General features: G+C 34.9%; 2 long non-coding RNA genes across 2 annotated transcripts in view; both read left to right on the top strand.

Moving 5' to 3' along the window:
- The first annotated feature begins 1,859 nt into the window (after positions 1-1,859).
- The window catches only part of LOC306666303, a 45,566-nt gene continuing 28,060 nt past the window's right edge, over positions 1,860-19,365 (top strand). The window contains exons 1-2 of the long non-coding RNA XR_013765268.1: positions 1,860-1,951; positions 5,630-5,877. This is a non-coding gene — a long non-coding RNA (uncharacterized lncRNA). The remainder of the gene's footprint in view (positions 1,952-5,629; positions 5,878-19,365) is intronic.
- Positions 10,103-18,428, top strand: LOC306666304. Its single transcript, XR_013765269.1, has 2 exons — positions 10,103-10,163; positions 18,039-18,428. It is a non-coding gene; the product is annotated as an uncharacterized lncRNA (long non-coding RNA).

Consider the following 19,365-nt stretch of genomic DNA (forward strand, 5'->3'; position numbering starts at 1 on the left):
AGTTCTACTTCACAAAGTTTCCTGCGTTCCGGGACCCCCGTCCCATCCGGGATGCCCCCCCAGGGGGTGAGAGTCACCCGGCTACTTTGAGTTGGTCCCAAGCGTCTCAATATCTCCTCTCTTGAATCCTGAGTTCTGGAGCAACACGTAATGCAGCCACCCTCTAGGCCGCCATCTTGAAAACCCCCCGCCTTTATGAACCCATGTTCTTTTAAGGTGTTATTTTTTCTTTAGAAGAATAGGTGGAGGAAAAAAATCCACACAATATTTCAATAATTTAATATATTCTGAGAACCAGTCACCTTCTTCTTTCAGGGATTTCCTCTTTCTCTCTCTCATAGGCTCCTCCCACCACAACATCTGTCTCTCCTCAATCAGTTGAACTTATATTAAAATTTAAAAAAAATCTATGGCTAGATTTCTCCAGGCAAAAGAAGGAAGACCCCGATCTCTTGCAAAGGGAAGCATTCTAACCCTACTCATCTTCACTCTTAGGCCACCAATAAATTCCGTTACCTTTCGCATCAGCCACTCAGTTGTGATGACAGAGGAACATCTAATACAGAAATTTAAAAACAGCATTAAGAATTCAAAAACAACATACAAGAAACTCAAGTTAGACTACCTCTTCTTATGTGCTTCATATATTTAGTATCTGCAAATTTTAATGATGTTAACCTCTATACCACATGTTGCAAAGTCAGCAGCCAGAATATAGAAGTGTCATATACTTTTCTTTTAAAAAGAGAGTACTTAGTAAGTTTGGACTCAGCAGTCATTAAATGAAGCAGTTATTACACTGAGTAAATGTTTTTCATGATCATTTTAATTTCCATAAACCTTTGGGTGGCAATTTTTTTCTATTGCAGAACTACTACTTAAAATATGTATTCTTACAATATTCACAGGTTGATAGGTATATTTAACAATTAGTTTATACTGATTCATTATGATATGTTGAAAGACATTTCCCTCTGTTTAATAACCATTTAAAAATATGTGAAGAGGTAATATACCTGGAATACTTCCTCCATATCAAAGCACATTGTAGCCACATGAAGAGATGGAATGCTTTCAGCCTCAAATACTTCTACTTTAGAAAAAGTGCCTGTGCTATGAAGAAATCATCCTTATAGCACTGCCACTAGTTTTCATTCCCTACAGCATCAACATCAAGAACAGACTCTGTTTGTATTTCCCTACAGCTTTTTATGTGTTTGTCAGGAGAAAGATAAAAATTTATGTTGTGAAGCATGTTTTATTTCAGGTGTTATCAAAAAGTAAATGCAATCATTTTCAGTACAGGTATTAAATTTGAAATAGAAAACATATGAACACTTCCCAAAAAAAGGATGAACAAAGAAGAGTATCCAATACTTAACACTATTACTGGAGGTCATCACTAGAGGAAAAAAGTTTTGATTAAAAATAAATTACTTTAATTCATCTAATATTCACAAATACTTATAAAATTATTACTACAACTCAGGCATTATGCATCAGACACTATATTAGAATTTGAAGATTTATTCCTGCATTCAAGGATGTGAAGGTATAGCAGGAACAGGAAATAGGTAGTAAAATCTATTATAGATCAGTATGTTCGTAAGAATGGAGTTATGTCCAGAACACTTGGAAAGAGAACAGAGGACAAGCATATAGCATGCCTGGGGGCCAAAATTCTAAAAAGGAAACAAGTGATTATAATTTTCAGGAGATGTGAAGTTGGACAAATCCATATAGAGGATAGAGAGAGAATTGTAGGCAACTGGGAAGACAAATATAAAAGGAAGAGAGACCAAGATATGTTTAAGGAACAAAGGCTGCTCAGCTTCACTGGAATTATGAAGTGCAACATGGGGGTGAGGGTCGCAGAGCTATGGATTGAGGCTGGAAATGATGTAAATGGTACCAATGAAGAGGATTTCATTTCAAAAGATGGCTCCCCAGGGTAAGTTCTTGAAGAACTATGAGTATAGAAATCAAAATAATGTTGTAAGTGAGCATGTGTGCCATAAAGAACATCACCTTGCATGCAGCGAAGAGGATGGGTAGGGTGTTTGTAAAGGTGGCAAAACAATAAGCAGGGTGAGTCACCTTGAGGTGACTACAGTTTCCAGAGGTAGGAACTTGGAGATGTTTAGAAGGTTGAATCAAAAGTGCTTGGTGATCCCACAGACATGGGTAGGAAAGAAATGTGAAGGAATGAAATGGTCCTTAGGTTCAAACATGTGCTTCCTCCACCGACTTTTCCCTTTCTTCACTTTCTTGGTATGTGGTTATTTCAGGGGTGTATCACTCCTCTGCTCTTTGACTATAGCCATGGGGTGGAAGGGATATGTAGTGAAGGACTGAATTTCAACTTTCTAATTCAAATTCAGTCGAGGCTGTCTCTTTTTTGAAGTATTTATCCTATAAGGCATGATTTTTAATGACTCAGACCCAATCTTTCTGATGTAGTTACAAGTGGATAGCACATACTCATGATATATTGAGATAATTAAAAGAAATACATATTATGTGAAGTGCTTAGCAGAGTGCCTAACAAATGGTAAGTGTGCTGTATATGATAGGTTTATTATAATGACAGTTAAAAATACTACATGGCAGGTCAAATAATTAGGAAAACATTAGTTTACTATACTTGGGAAGAGTTTAAACTGCCACCCTTAAGAGAAAACACCTTTCCATTTTCATTTTGAGATTAACATTGGTTTAGACTTGCTCAAAATGAGTTGACATATTATACTTCTTCAACAGTGAAAACACTTGTAAAAACAAAACTGTAATAGGTTAATTCGAACCATTTTCTGTTTCCCAAGAGTACTTTTATTATGTTTTTATTTCTCATAATGATACGGTTATAGAAAAAACAATCTGAGTGTTAACCAAATTAATGGTACTCATAAAAATTGTTAATTTGATGATGCGTTGATTTTATTATTAATGGTTTTTAATAAAACACTCTCCAATGGATGGTAACAAACAGCTTATAATTTTATAAAACTAATGTTATGTTTCAGAAAAAATATTATCATTTTCTTTTGATTTCAATACAGCTGATGTCCTTTCACTTGACAAAATAGTTACATGAAATTCACATTTCTTATATGTTTTCACATGCAACAATGAAAATATTGATTCCTTGTCTACAGGAAGTCATATGAATGATTGTAAAGAAAACCTAAAATTCCTTGTTTCATGTTTTTATTGCAATTCTTAGTTGAAGAAGAATAGTCCTCATATGAAAAGTGGAAAATATGCATTAATAAGAAGAAAAGGAAGTCTTTAAAGCTGAGAATATTAGAGAAAGCAGGCTGATGGACTAAAACATAATCTTTGACTAGTACAAATAGTGTCATGGTAAATAACTGAAGTCCCAAGGAGATTTGTATATGTGATAACTAAACACTGGTAAGAATCTCTAAGAAAAGGGCAGAATAGGAAAATCTCCATATCTTAAAAGATGGACAATGTAATAGAATATTTATTTCATTATGAATTAAAATAAAAACCAATTTTTTTTCTCCAAAGTTATAGTCAAAGGATGTTTATGTAGGTCTTGGAATAGAAACTCCCATAGATTTACTAAGGTCATGTCTTGACTACTGGTCTTTTTCTTTCCTTTCTGTGAACAAGACCAAAACTGATATCTCAGAGAATTTTTAACAATATTGTTACACATAATTTCTAAATTTGAGCATGAAATCAAAAATCTCTTGCTATAGCTTTAAGAATAACATGAGACATTATGTTCTTTGCAAGAATGCAGTTTGGAATGTTTATGTCAGTTTTAATACTAAGCATAATGAGTGTTAATTAGGAAATGGAGACTTTTTCTGAATCTGCTTCATTGAATAGATAGTTCTTTAAATTTTTAATCTAAGTAACATACAAAAATATTTATAACTCTCCTAATACAGAGTAGTTTGTGATTAAAACCCATAGTTCCTACCCCAGCCCAATCACAACTATAGAAGCTAGCATTTTGGTTTTGTCACTTTCGTTTTCTAAATCATGTATCCTCATTGCCATTAGCTGCCCCCGTTCTCCTCAATGATAGGTCCATACTAACATTTGTTGACGTACCAATTTATACATCAATTTATTTCTTGTCATTTTATGGCTTTAGATATGTAGCTTACTTTAAAATCTTCTTCATTCCTACCTCTTCTCACTAAAGTTACAGCACTACTTTTAATATTTTCAAAAAAATAAAGAATTTAAAAGAGGAATTGATAAATCAAAACCCATTGGCCAAATCAATCTTGCTACCAGCTTTTGTAAAGAGAAAAAAAATATATATGTTTTTTTGGAATGCAGCCCTAGCCACCTGTTTGTGGTTATATCTCTCCTATAATAGCTGATCTCTGTAGAGCAACAGGACCTATTACCAACAAATTTTAAAATATTTACTGCCAGGAACTCTAAAGAGAATACTTTGCCAGACCCTAGTTTAAACTCCTGTTTCAGTTTGTTGTTTATCAACTATAGATAGCATTACCGATTTCCTTTATTGCTTGACAAGTAAATACTACCCATAATCTCTCCTACGCTTCCCCATCCGTCTTCTATTCACCAACTGAAAGAAGCCCTAATAGTTCAAAATTTGAGCAACAAAATAGGATATTAAATCATAAACAAAAGTATAAAATAAATACCTGTGAGCACATATTACCATGATTGAAAATTAAAATGGTAAAGAAGAGACAAATGTTTTACACAGAAAGATTCTAAACAATTTATATTGTAAGTGCCCCCTCAAGAAGGTAGAACATAATTCCTCACCCCTCAGTATGGTCTTTTCTTACTGACTGGCTTCTACATAGTTCAGTAGAGAAAGGAGGAAAATAAAATAACTGCAATAGAAGGACCTGGAAACACTGTCTAAGGAGGGGAGAAAGTCCTTTTCTTCGCCACAAGAATGGCACTTCACCTTGTGGACTTCCTCCCCAGACCCACATAACCTCAGGAGAAGATCACCTCAACTCAAATCAAAGGCCATTTTACAAAACACCTGACCAGTAGTCTTCAAAAGGGAAAAACAAATGAAATATGAACATAGTATGGGGCTCGGTTAATACTGAATCAATATTAGTGGTGAATTGTGACAAATGTATTAAATTCACTTAAGATATTAACAATTAGGGAAATGCTACAGAGTGTTAGAGGGATTCTATACTCTGCAACATTTCTGTAAATTTTTCAATTAAATTGATTTTACCTGATAGATAAAACCCAAAAAGTGCGTATATATTAATGGGTTTCCTTGTGATGTCTTGATACATGTACACAGGTGTCATTGTGTTAAACATATCCCCAGACACATTTTTCACTTCTTTATGTTGAAAACGTTTAAAATTCTTCATTTTTTAGAAATATAGTACACAATTGGTGTCTATAATCACCCTACTATACAATAGTACACTTGAAGTTCTTACCCATATTTAACATCAGCTTAATACCCATTGATCATCCTTTCCTCTTCCTTCTCTCCCTCCACTTTACCTTTCCACTACCAATTTCAATTTAGATTTCTGTAAATTTTAATTCTAAAATAAAACGTTTATTGAGGAAAAAAAGCAATATAGTTTCTGTCTTTTTCTCTCCCTTGGGATATGTGTCTTAGGATCCCTGGGCTAACATGTAAGGTGTTTAGCAATCCTGAAGCCACCATGCTGGAAGGATTATATGGACAGACTGTACAGAGACAGAGATGCCTGAGGAGACCCAGCTGTTCATTCCAGATGTTTGAGCCTTCCCAGACCCAGGCATGTGAGAGTGAACTTCTGAATGACTCCAATCCAGTCTTTATACAGTCCCAGTTAACATAACAAAGAACAGAAATGAGAGGAGCCCTGCTCAAACTGCAGATTTGTGAGTAAATTAAATGTTGCTATTGTTTGAAGTATTAAATTTTTAAACTTTTTTTTTTTTGCATTGACAAATAAAAATCGTGTATATTTATGGTGTATAACATGATAACTTGATGCATGTGTACATTGTGGAATGACTAAATCAAGCTAATTAACATTTCCATTGTGGCTTGTCATGCACCATTAGCGTCTCAGAATATTGCTATATATTATGATTTTACAAAGAGATATCTAGAAAGTAGTTTTACAAGTATTACTGATTTTTCTTAATATTTGTCAAACTCTTTTAGTTTGAAAACATCTTGCTTAGCTCTAGAAATTTTCTTCTATTTTTACAATAATTTCATCTCCACTCTTTTCTGTCTTCCCCTCTTAGAACTCTAGTTCAATGCTGAGTACCTTAAATAGATACTGCATAAGTAACTGCTATCTTTTCTCTCAGATTTTTCCTAATTATGTGTTTTAATATATATTTGAAGAATTTCTTTCACTTTATCATCTAATAATTTTTCTATTATTAATTTAAACAGTATTTTAAATTTAAAAATTTTTTCTTTGATCCTTAATGTTATTAATGTTATGAATTATGTACTATATACACATATAGCATATATTCATACATTTTATGTGTATTATATAGATGCATAATACACACACATAAATCATTCTAAGGAGAAATTGTGCTATTTATGGCATTACCTTTATTTCCTTTCATATTTCAAAGTAATGCAATAAAATAGCTGACTTATTCCACTGTGTTCAAAAATGGATTTTATTAACTGGTAGATTGTGCCAAACTGTGAATAGGGCTGGATGTCAGTCACTGTGCCTGGAGTTTCCTAAATGGCAAAATACACCAGTTGTATTGACTTGGAGAATGATTTTCCTTTGACTGTTTGCTTTGTTGCATTTTTTTTGTTCCATTGCCTAACTTCTGCATAAAGGATGGAGGAGGTTTGTTGCACATACAGGAATTCAGTCATTCTTTCTCATTCTTTCTCTTTCACACTCACTTCTCTCTGCAGTCCTCTGTGGCCACTTGCTCTGTTGTCAGGGGCAGCTTTGTCCCCCCCTTGGTTGCAGCCACCTCTGGGCTCCATCAGTACATTTGTTTTTTTATCTTCAAGTCCTGCTCTGCTAACACCTCACTTTGTATTATGTTTGTGGTGGTAGAATTTTATCATCTTGATGCATTTATTATCATTTTAATAGGTATCAGTGGATAGGAAATAAAACTCTGAATTAAAAGTTGAAAACTGTGTTAATAACCCAAGAAAGCATATTAACTAAATGCAATTCAAATGTTCACAGTACATGAAATTGAAAGGGAGAGCTAAATACAAAATGCCAAATTCTAAAGGCTGAAATGGTTACTGGATATTATTATTGTTGCTATCATTTTTTTAATTACTATTTTCATCATTACCATTATTATTCCAGGTACTCTACTGAAAGTTTTACATATTTTGTCCATAAAACCATCCACTTCTCATCATGTGATCTGTTACTGTTCTAACCAAAAGCAACCATCATTTCTCAATTGATTCCTGCAAATGCCTAGTAAATGTTTCCATGCTCTCTTCACTTTCCATAAACAGAGTCATCAGAGAGATCTTTTAAAAATAAAGATCAAATCATGTGACTTCTTTGCTAAAACTGATCCAATCGGCTTGCTGAATAAAACCAGTCTTTTTTTTAATTTTTTTAATTAAAAATCATAAATTTACATAGGGCAGTATTGTTTGATTCATTCTGTTATTTTCTCCCCTTCCTCCCCACCCCTCCCACCCCTCTTTTCCCTCTTTACAGTCCTTCCTTCCTCCATTCTTACCACCTTCCTTATCCCTAACCCTAAACCTAACCCTAACCCTAACGCTAACCCCTCCCACCCCCCATTATATGTCCTTATCCGCTTATCAGCGAGATCATTCGTCCTTTAGTTTTTTAAGATTGACTTATCTCACTTAGCATGATATCCTCCAATTTCATCCATTTGCCTGCAAATGCCATAATTTTATCATTCTTTATGGCTGAGTAATATTCCATTGTATATATATGCCACAGTTTCTTTATCCATTCATCAACTGAAGGGCATCTAGGTTGGTTCCACAATCTGGCTATAGTGAATTGAGCAGCTATGAAGATTGATGTGGCTATATCTCTGTAGTATACTGATTTTAAGTCCTTTGGGTATAGGCCAAGGAGTGGGACAGCTGGGTCAAATGGTGATTCCATTCCAAGCTTTCTGAGGAATCTCCATACTGCTTTCCAGAGTGGCTGCACTAATTTGCAACCCCACCAGCAATGTATGAGTGTACCTTTTTCCCCACATCCTCACCAACACCTATTGTTGCTTGTGTTCTTGATAATCACCATTCTAATTGGGGTGAGATGAAATCTTAGGGTAGTTTTGATTTGCATTTCTCTTATTACTAGAGATGTTGAACATTTTTTCATATATCTGTTGATTGCTTGTACATCTTCTTCTGTGAAGTGTCTGTTCATTTCCTTAGCCCATTTGTTAATTGGATTATTTGTATTCTTGCTGTAGAGTGTTTTGAGTTCTTTATAGATTCTGGAAATTAGCGCTCTATCTGAAGTATGAGTGGTAAAGATATTCTCCCACTCTGTAGGCTCTCTCTTCACATTGCTGATAGTTTCCTTTGCTGAGAGAAAGCTTTTTAGTTTGAATCTATCCCAGTGGTTGATTCTAGCTTTTATTTCTTGTGCTATGGGAGTCCTGTTAAGGAAGTCTGATCCTAAGCCAACAAGTTGAAGGTTTGGACCTACTTTTTCTTCTATAAGATGCAGGGTCTCTGGTCTGATTCCGAGGTCCTTGATCCATTTTGAGTTGAGTTTTGTGCATGGTGAGAGATAGGAATTTAGTTTCATTCTGTTGCATATGGATTTCCAGTTTTCCCAGCACCATTTGTTGAAGAGGCTATCTTTTCTCCATTGCATATTTTTGGCACCTTTGTCTAGTATGAGAAAATTGTATTTATTTGGGTTTGTGTCCATGTCTTTTATTCTGTACCATTGATATACCTGTCTATTTTGGTACCAATACCATGCCATTTTTGTTACTATTGCTTTGTAATAGAGTTGAAGATCTCATAAGTGAATTCAGTAAAGTAGCAGGTTACAAGATCAATGCTCACAAATCCAATGCATTTTTATACATAAGTGATGAATCTTCAGAAAGAGAAATTAGGAAAACTACCCCATTCACAATAGCATTGAAAAAAATAAAATACTTGGGAATCAATCTCACAAAAGAGGTGAAAGACCTCTACAATGACAACTACAGAACACTAAAGAAAGAAATTAAAGAAAACCTTAGAAGATGGAAAGATCACCCATGTTCTTAGATAGGCAGAATTAATATTGTCAAAATGGCCATACTACCAAAAGTGCTATACAGATTCAATGCAATTCCAATTAAAATCCCAATGGTGTACCTTACAGAAATAGAGCAAGCAATTATGAAATTCATCTGGAAGAATAAGAAACCCAGAATAGCTAAAGCAATCCTCAGTAGAAAGAGCGAAGCAGGGGGTATCGCAGTACCAGATCTTCAACTCTAAAACCAGTCTTATAAAAATCAGTGAGCCTAACATACACTGGTCCCTGCCTAAATCCTGATTTCATCTCACATTTCTTCTCTTCCTTATCCCCATACTTCAGATGTATTTCCCTTCGCTCTAAGCACAGTAATTTTGATTTAATTGCTTGAAGTTAAAGCTTGTCCCTGTACCATCCTTTGCATGGATGGTATTTGCTCATCACTTGTCTCAGAGTGAAACCTTCCATTAAAAAGGTCCTCCCAACACCTCTGAATCTAATCAGAGTTTCCCTCCTAGTTCATCTGTGAACCTGGTAGTTACTTTTTTTTGGCCTATATATCTATGTATCTTCCACATTTACATCATTGCTTGCATGTTTAGCATTTATCTTTGTCAATAGAGTGTTGGACATGAGCAAAGGGAAATTTATTTCATTGTACAAGACTCATGGTCCTGACATCTAGTAGGGACTCAGAAATAACTGATTCAATGAGAGAATTGTATCCATTTTTACACAGAGTATACGAACAGTTTAAATAACTGACCCAAATTCATATAGCTAGTAAGTGGTAGAACCAGATTCAGACATTTAGTTAGGGATTGGCAAGTTTTCATTACAATGATGAAATAAATTAAAATTGTTTCATTTCAAGTTTTCTCAAGACTCCATACTGCTTTCCAGAGTGATTGTTTCAATTTGCAGTTCTACCAGTGATGTTTGAGGGTATGGTTTTCCCCCATATCCTTGCCAACATTTATTGTTATTTGTATTCTTGATAATTGCCATTATGACTGGAGTAAAATGGAATCTCAGTGTAGTTTTAATTTGTATTTCTCTAATTGCTAAAGATGTTGAACTTTTTTTTCATATATTTTTTAAACTCATTTTCTTTTGTTTGGTTCCTTTGTCCATTTATTGACTGGTTTGTTTGTTTATTTTTGTGTTGTTTTTGAGTTCTTTATATATCTTGGAAATTAATGACCTTATAGCAGCTCAATTCACAATAGCTAAGCTATGGAACCAACATAGGTACTCTTCAATAGATGAGTGGACAAAGAAAATGTGTTATATATACACAATGGAGTATTATTCAGCCATAAAGAAGAATGACTATGACATTTGTTGGCAAATGGACAGATCTGGAGACTCTCATGCTGTGTGAAGTAAACCAGTTTCAAACAACTAAAGGGTGAATATTTTCTCTTATTTGTGGAAGCTAACCCACAATAAGGAGTGGGTGAGAGGAAGAATAGAAGTGCAGTAGAATTAGATAATGGGAAATGGAAGGAAAGGACGGGGCGCAGGAAAAGGAAAAGCAGTGGAATGACTCTGACATGATTTTCCCATGTACATATATGAAGATAACAGTGAATCCCCCACCATCATGTACATCTATAAGAATGGGCCTCTATCTAGAATAAGATACATTCCATGCTTATATATTTATGTCAAAGTGGATTCTGCTATCATGTATAACTAAAAAGAACCAATAAATTAAAACAAGAAATTAAAATAAAATAAGCATAATGTCTCAACATAAAATGAATCAATTTCCAAACCACCTCAAGCAAATACTGCTGCCCCAAGGGTGGCCTCCTCAACATGGTGAATTGGAATCCCAAGGTTCTTGTTTCATATGGCTCTCCCTTCTTATTGCTGTATCTAACCAGCATAAAGGAAAGAGAACATAGGATAGTTTTGTAGGTCAAGGCAGGAGGTGTCACATCACACTTGCTTTTCACTGAGGTCTGCTAGCTAGACCTCAGTCATATAACCTATACAATTATATGCAACTGCAAGTGAGTGTGGGTAAAATGGTATTGTGGGCTAAAATATTCCTCTCCTAAGAAAAAGATAAAAATCCTTACCTCCAATACCTCAGAATGTGATTGTATTTGAAAATAAAGCCATTGCAGATATCATTAAATTTAGAATGAGTTCATACAGGAGTAGAGTCAGTCTCTAATCCAGTATGACTGGTGTCCTTATAGGAAGATGGCCATGTTAGCACATAGGGAGAAGCACTTTGTGAAGATAGAGGCAGAGATTGGAGGGTTGCACCTACCAGACAAGAAATAAAAAGGATTACCAACACCAACAACCACCAGAAGCCAGGAGAGAGGCAAAGGACACATTCTTCCCCACAGCCCTCAGAGCTGGCCAAACATGACACACCACTTCAGACCTCCAACCTCCAGGACTGTGGCAGAGTAAATCTGTGATTTTTAAACCACAGAGTCTATGCTATTCTGTACAGCAGCCCTAGGAAACTTACCAAGTGACCTCCCTGGGTCCCCTAGGAAACTAATCCATGTGGCCTACCTGTGTGCCTGGCAAGAATCAGAAAAAGATTTTGTTGAATGGAGAATAGTCTCTACCACACCAAGTCTGATTTCAAAACATATGCTGTCACATAGTTTCATAAGATGAAGTTTAGTAAATAAAAATCGATTTGAGTTCAAATAAACATATGGATAGGAGCAACTAGAGGAAACATCAATTTACAGCAAGACTAAAAAAGACAAAAGAAAAAAAAAGTAGAAATGAAGACAAACAGTGAGAACCTGAGCTGAGCCTGAATGTTGTATGACATTGTAGAAATGAAAAAATAGAAAACAGACACAGAAATAGCACTGTGTCCATAATGTCTGTTTTTCTCTAGTGCATTCAAATCAAGAATATTGTGCCCAGGTATAAAAACCTAGATATACCAAAGTCTACACAGAGCTCCAATCCAGGGTGGAGAGGGAACTGAAAAACCTACATTTACGAGGACCAAGTGAAGGGAGTGAAAACATTAAGCAGGAAAGTAACCATTCAAGAAGGATGTGCTTTGGGAAATATTTTTCAAGAGAAAGAGAATTCTTATTTTAATTAGGTCCGAATTCTGAAGCTGGAGCTAATAAACACAAATACAATTACAAAGACAGAATTTGACTCAGGATAAGAAGGTATTCTATAAAAAAATCAGGATTTTCCTGAGGCAGGCTCTGTTAACAACTATGCAAGTGAATTTCAATACAAGTAAAACATTCATAGAAAGGCTGGAAAGAGTAGGGACTTCACAGTGAAAAATAGGCACAGAGGGTAAAGTGAGAGGTATTATATCATCCCTACAGAGTCTTCCAAATCGATTAACTGATTTTGGCGAGATTTTAGGGGAGCTCCTTGAATTCAGTGCCTTAGGTCAAGGTGTATTTTCATGAAGACCAAATTCTAGGACACAATATGATGTAGTAGGGCAGAGCTCTCAGATTGGAGACCTGAAAACTTGGTTCTAAACCTCTCTGGGGCTCAGTCTCCTATCTCTAAAATGGAGCTAAAGATAGGTACTCTGCCTTCTCAGAATTTTGTCAATCAGATTAAATAAATTTAGGTACATGTTTTCTAAAATACTAAACAAGTGTCAGTTACTAGTAATAACACGCTTAGTTTAGAAGGGTGTGTGTGTGTGTGTGTGTGTGTGTGTGTGTGCGTGCTTGCAGGTGTGTGTGTTAGCAAATTGGTTTCTAGAGAACCTGATATCTTAGTTGAATTATCCATGTCTGAATTTCCCTAGAACACATATTCATTGCACCTGAAGTTTATCAGAGGAATAGCAGAGATTCAACAAATCATACAGTAAACAAACACTTTCTCCTATTTCATACTGTGTATCACTTTACCTAGGAATCTTCTACACAATATTTTCAAAAGTTTATAGAATAATAAAATTTCCATATAAAAGAAACAAATTATTACTTGTTAGGTCAGCAATCCACAGGACTGAAAACATAAAGAGATTAAGGTGGTACAATTAAGCAGATTTAAATAGAACAGCTTTTAACAGAGATGCACCCCAGATGCTATCCATTCAAGGAGACTCAAAGGATGTACGTTCAAAATTCTTCTTGAGACATTGCTAAGCTTCTCTACCCCTTTTCTTGATTTGCACAAAATTTCAGGGGCGGGGGAATAAGCCAACAAATAAACACCTCTTTGAATTTCATTAAGCCATCATGTGATTTATTCATCCCTAAAAGCATGGTTAGAAAGTGCCTGGGGGATTTACAAAGCCATACTTAGTCTAATCTACACAAATACACAGAATCTTCTTGAAATGCATTTCGTTCCAATGCTTTCTAGTTAAATCAGGGGAGCAGAATCATTCAGTAGGACTATAGTTGTAGCTTCAGGCCATGCAAACTGCATTACTAAACTACACTTTTCTCTTTTCATCTTACGAAGTTGATTCAAGGAATTGTTTTTAATGATCAGAATCTGTGACTACTCTGAATACTTTATAGTTAATTTGCTTTGGGATGGAATATGCTCTATTTAACCAATAGACGAGTGAAAATAAATTGGTATTTCAGTCTGAGTCCATCAAGGAAAGTAGAAACCCTTTAAAGTTGAGAAAACTTAATGTGGCAAATTGATGATGGAAGAAACAATAACTCAGTTTGTTAAGCCAACCTAAAGATTATCAATAACTTGAAGCCTCTACACATTTCCTAGGCTGGAATGAAGAAGAAAGGAAGAGATTTTATTTAAGTTCAGAATCTAGAGTTACCCAACAGAAGTTGGAAAAGTAGCAAACTCTTCTTTTTTCCTAATAGAAACTGGAGCCATAAACTGGATAACTGCTTCTGGATACATTTCCTGAGGCAGGAAAGAATTAACCAGAATTTTTATTGTCCCCGAATTCTTCAGTCTCCTCCCATGATGTCTTTTGAACAAACACAAGAAAGTTTAGCTTGATCAGAAGGTTGGGAAGTGACATATGTAGTTTGGGTCTTCTGTGACACACAGCTTAGCAGAGGAAGGGCAGGAATGGATCTGAAGGCAGGTATGCCCAGGAGCAGCACAGAGGAGTTCCCACATAGATCCCCAAATCCCAAGTATTAGCTCAAATTTTAATTATGTCTCCATGCTGAAGGGTCTTATAAAAATTATATTTTTGGGCTGGGGATATAGCTCAGTTGGTAGAGTGCCTGCCTCGCAAGTACAAGGCCCTGGGTTCAATCCCCAGCACTGAAAAAAAAAAAAAAAAAAAAAAAAAAAAAAAATTATATTTTTCAAAGAACCTTACTAAATGAGAATTAAGAACTGAAATCTTGGCAGAAAAATAAAACTTTTAGTTTTGTAAGAAGAACATTCAAGGCAAACTAAACTCTTCCATTTACAAACATGTTCATCTTTATCAGGGTTCTTAAGATAATGTATTTCCTACAACTCATGTTGAGTCAAGTATTAAAAACCTGATCTTATAGACTTCCTGCCACGCTGGTGACCTTTGCTTTTGCAAGTTGATAGTGACACTATTCCTCTGTAGTGGCATCATAAAATGTACACTCTTTGCCACAAAGAGCACTTGGATAGATCCATATGAACTAGTCCCAACAGTATGAAAAACTTATGTCCCACATTCATAGCACACATAATCTTCATATACAACCAAACACATATGATTTTAGAATTCTGATAAACTAATAATTGTGATAAACCATTGTGACAATTAGAGAGAAACCAAAAACTTTCAGATATTCAGTATAAATTTCTGCTTAATCTCAAAGCTCCTTGTTGAAAAAGATATATGGAAATTTTGCCTCCTTAATGGCAACTATCCAGATGTTTGGGAATATTCAGAAGTTCCTTAGAGTATTTTTCATATTCATCAAGCTAACAGGGAATTAAGTCTCAGAAGACAATAAGTAGCTAAGAAAACATCTTATGACTGTTCTCTTTCTTTTTGAAATATTTTTAGATTTTTACATTTATGGGCTATGCTCTACCTAGATAATTTTTAAAATGTAGATGAATAGGAGTAAATAAGCTTCAATATCATTGAAATTAACCTTGAAAGCACACCACAAAGCCCATCCCTTGACCTCTTTCCATTTATCTTGCCCTAGCCTGCTAATAGGATCTCTTTTTCATTCTCTCTTCCCTTGATCAGGGCACCATGAATTTACGAATACTATTTATTGAGGGAGAGCACGTGTCTAGTCCTGTACTAAGCATTTTACAAGGATATCTCCCTTAATCTTCAAAATAATCTATGGTGTAGGGACTCTGTTCATGTATTCGTTTAATTATTTATTCAATGGATTGTTTTTAAGTGTTTTCTTTGTGCTAAGTGATGAAAATCCTGATACTATTATCATTTTACAAGAAGAAGATGCACATTTTAAAAGTTATTCCCATTTTAAAGAACACCAAACACATCTAGCAAAGTTCCACAGGATCACAAAATCTAGTAAATAGAGCCCCTGGAGTTCCAGCATAGAACATCTGAATCTCATTGTCAACAGTCTTAACTAGTGTATGGTTTGAGGTCTTCTGCCTTTATGTTCTGTGTAACCCTTTCTAAAGACAGACTTTAAGTCTGCATTAAAGTGCAACAGTTTGATAAACATCAATACACAGTGAACTGTGGGTATTGATTTTTCTTGCCTTGCAAGCTCTCTTGCTCATTTTCCCTGATTATAGACCTTGTCCCTTGGTCACATGTAGTGGACAAAAGATCTATTCCTGGCCAGCATGGTAGGTAGTGTAAAGTTGTAATCCAGGTAACAGTTATTGGTCCATGGAGAGTACATGTGACACAAATCAAGTAGATGAGATTACCTCAGATCAATATATGGATAACAGGAGAAAAAGGGCTCTCTCTTGCTCTTTCATGATTATTGATAGTGAGGTTGCTGAATATAGGAAAGACCTCTCTGCAGAAGAGAATGAGGCTTGCATGCAAAGCAAATGAAAGATATGAACAGAGAGAAAAGAGAGAGGGAAACAGGAGCAAGAGAGAAAAGAGAGACTTTCTGATAGCATTGAACTCCAATTCCAGGTCTTTTTAAAAAATTCTGTGAATACCTAAAACATCCACAGAACAAAAAAAATTTCATTTTGTTATTTATATGAATTTTAATTGAATCTATTTTCAAGCATGGAATCACAACCAATTCTTCCTTCAAATATCATTTGTATAAAATGTAAAGCTTAAGCAAGTGAGTTTCCATTGTGGGATATCTTGACATTGATAAGGCAATGCAGAAGGTATCTATTTGTGTTGGAAGACTTTTTTCCTATCAAATATGCCTCTTGACTTCTTTGATTACCTGTTGTCCTGGTATTTCTTACTTTACTGAATCAAATTGGACCAGTAGTTACTGGACCAGTAACTTCACAGTGGGGATTCTAGTCTGTTTTATTTGGCTGATATAATGTATGGGACTGGGATGTTTTTAGGTAAGATGGGAACTAGTTAGTTATTCATAGTTTCTACCATTACTGTTTTTTAACATCATGCCTATGTTATTTCTTCCTCGTCCTGAAGACACTAAAGGTTTATGTTTCCTAGATTAGATATTTCCTTGCCACACTGATCCTCCATCAAAACTTCCTGATTTTACTCCCTATTGCCTCAAGACTTGACTTTGTTTTCCAAGATAAAGTTTGTTTTTCTGTTAGATTAATCTATTTGAATATGTTAGATATCAATTTTAGTGGGGTTTTAAAAAAAATTCTACCTAGATAAGGGTACACAGATTAAAAGGTCAGAATATGAATTAAGTAAAAATACCATGTCTTACATTGAAGGAATAATAAAAGTAATAGAAACTTCAAAACTGAGATTAACAAGAATTTATTTGGGGGTTGATAGAAACAATTATTGCTCTTCATATTCATCTAAAAGTGAGTATTTTTCTTTGTCTACCAATTAATAACCCAGTATCTCTTGTTTTTATGTCTTGGGAAGGGAACTTAAATTTCATCATAAAAATCAGCAAACCAATAATGGGATCCTAATTTGAACAAGTTAAACTTATTCTGTATATGTATATGTCAAAATATACTCTACTGTCATGCATATCCAGAAAGAACTAATTTAAAAAAGAATAATACACCAGAAGTCAGAGATTGCAAATTAAAATAGCCAAAGAAAAATGAACAAACCTGATCATCCAAAAGAAATTTTATATAAAATTCTGTCAATTAGTATTTATTTTATGATTGTGAAACATATAGTTGATAAGGTTACAACATACTACTAATGCTATACATTGTAATTCTAAGTCAAATCATTTTCTTCATAGATCTAATTTATTTGACAACCATTATGCAGGTGATTTTAATATTACAAATATACAGCTTAAAACTGAATAGTGTGTTTACTATGGGGCTAGTAGAACGGGAACTGATTCTTTGAGTTTAAAAAAATGCATATAATGGCTTCAAGGAGGTAAAATGCAAATGAATACTTAGGATCATCCAGTCTCCATTTAGATGAATGCAGTAAAATGGTGCAGGAAAACAGTTCAGGGTACTGACTAGGGTACAGTTGAAATTATAAACTATGGATTCTGAGGGTTTTGAAATGGTTTGGGTTTGCTCCCCAGAGGTTCATGTGCTGGAAGCTTACTTCTTAGTTTGACAGTGTTGAAATGTGGTAGAACCTTTAAGATGTAGGGTCTAGTGGAAAGTACTTAGGTCATAAGTCATCATCCTCAGAAGGGATTAGTGCTGATGTTATGGGTAGGTTGATTCTCATGAGAATGAGCTGTTAGAGAAAGAACAAACCTGACCCTAAACCTCTCTGTCTTCCTGCCTCACTAGGTGATCTCTTTTGCACATACTCACATACTCTTGACATAGTGAAGCTATCCACCACAATGCCCTCTTCATGAATTGAACAAATGGACTTTCAGCACCAAAACTGAGTAAATAAACATTTTTTTCTTATAGAGTACATAGTCCCAGATATTTTGTAATAGCAACAAAAAATGGACTAATAAAGATTTTAAACTATATTATGAGTAAAGTTAAGTAAAACAAGGCTTAGTTGATTGGGAAAAGTAGAACAATATAAGTAAAAGAATGGACTAGTGAATGGATAGTTGAATGGATGGATGAATGGATAGATGGATGAATAGAACAAAAAAACTTCTAGAACAAATTCAGATATTTGTCAGTTGACATGATGTGTTTAATTTTAAAAAGTCATCATGCTAAGTGAGATAAGCCAATCTCAAAAAGCCAAAGGACGAATGATATCGCTAATAAGTGGAGGATGACACATAATGGGGGGGAGGGAAGGGTTAGTGTTAGGGTTAGAGTTAGGGTTAGGGAGGGGGGCAAGTATGGAGGAAGGAACTACTGTATAGAGGGTAAAGAAGGGTGGGAGGGGTGGGGGGAAGGGAAAAAAATAACAGAATGAATCAAACAACATTACCCTATGTAAATTTATGATGACACAAATGGTATGCCTTTACGCCATGTACATGTACAAACAGAGAAACAACATGTATCCCATTTGTTTACAATAAAAAAAAATTAAAAAAAAAAGTCAAAACAAAACCCTACATTTTTGTAGCAAAAGTTTGAAAGAAAATAAAGAATAGTCTATCCTCCTGATTATCAAATATTAATTCAGTCAATTTCCTAAATATTCAGTATAAATTCTTTTTTTTTCAAATTTTATTTTATTTTATTTATATATATATATTATTGTAAACAAATGGGATACATGTTGTTTCTCTGTTTGTACATGGCGTAAAGGCATACCATTTGTGTAATCATAAATTTACATAGAGTAATGTTGTTTGATTCATTCTGTTATTTTTTCCCTTCCCCCCACCCCTCCCACCCCTCTTTTCCCTCTATACAGTAGTTCCTTCCTCCCTACTTGCCCCCCTCCCTAACCCTAACTCTAACCCTAACACTAACCCTTCCCTCCCCCCATTATGTGTCATCATCCACTTATTAGCGATATCATTCGTCCTTTCGCTTTTTGAGATTGGATTATCTCACTTAGCATGATATTCTCCAATTTCATCCATTTGCCTGCAAATGCCATAATTTTATCATTCTTTATGGCTGAGTAATATACCATTGTATATATATACCACAGTTTCTTTATCCATTCATCAATTGAAGGACATCT

Source organism: Sciurus vulgaris, assembly GCF_902686455.1.
Source record: "Sciurus vulgaris genome assembly, chromosome: 7".
Classification (NCBI taxonomy): domain Eukaryota; kingdom Metazoa; phylum Chordata; class Mammalia; order Rodentia; family Sciuridae; genus Sciurus; species Sciurus vulgaris.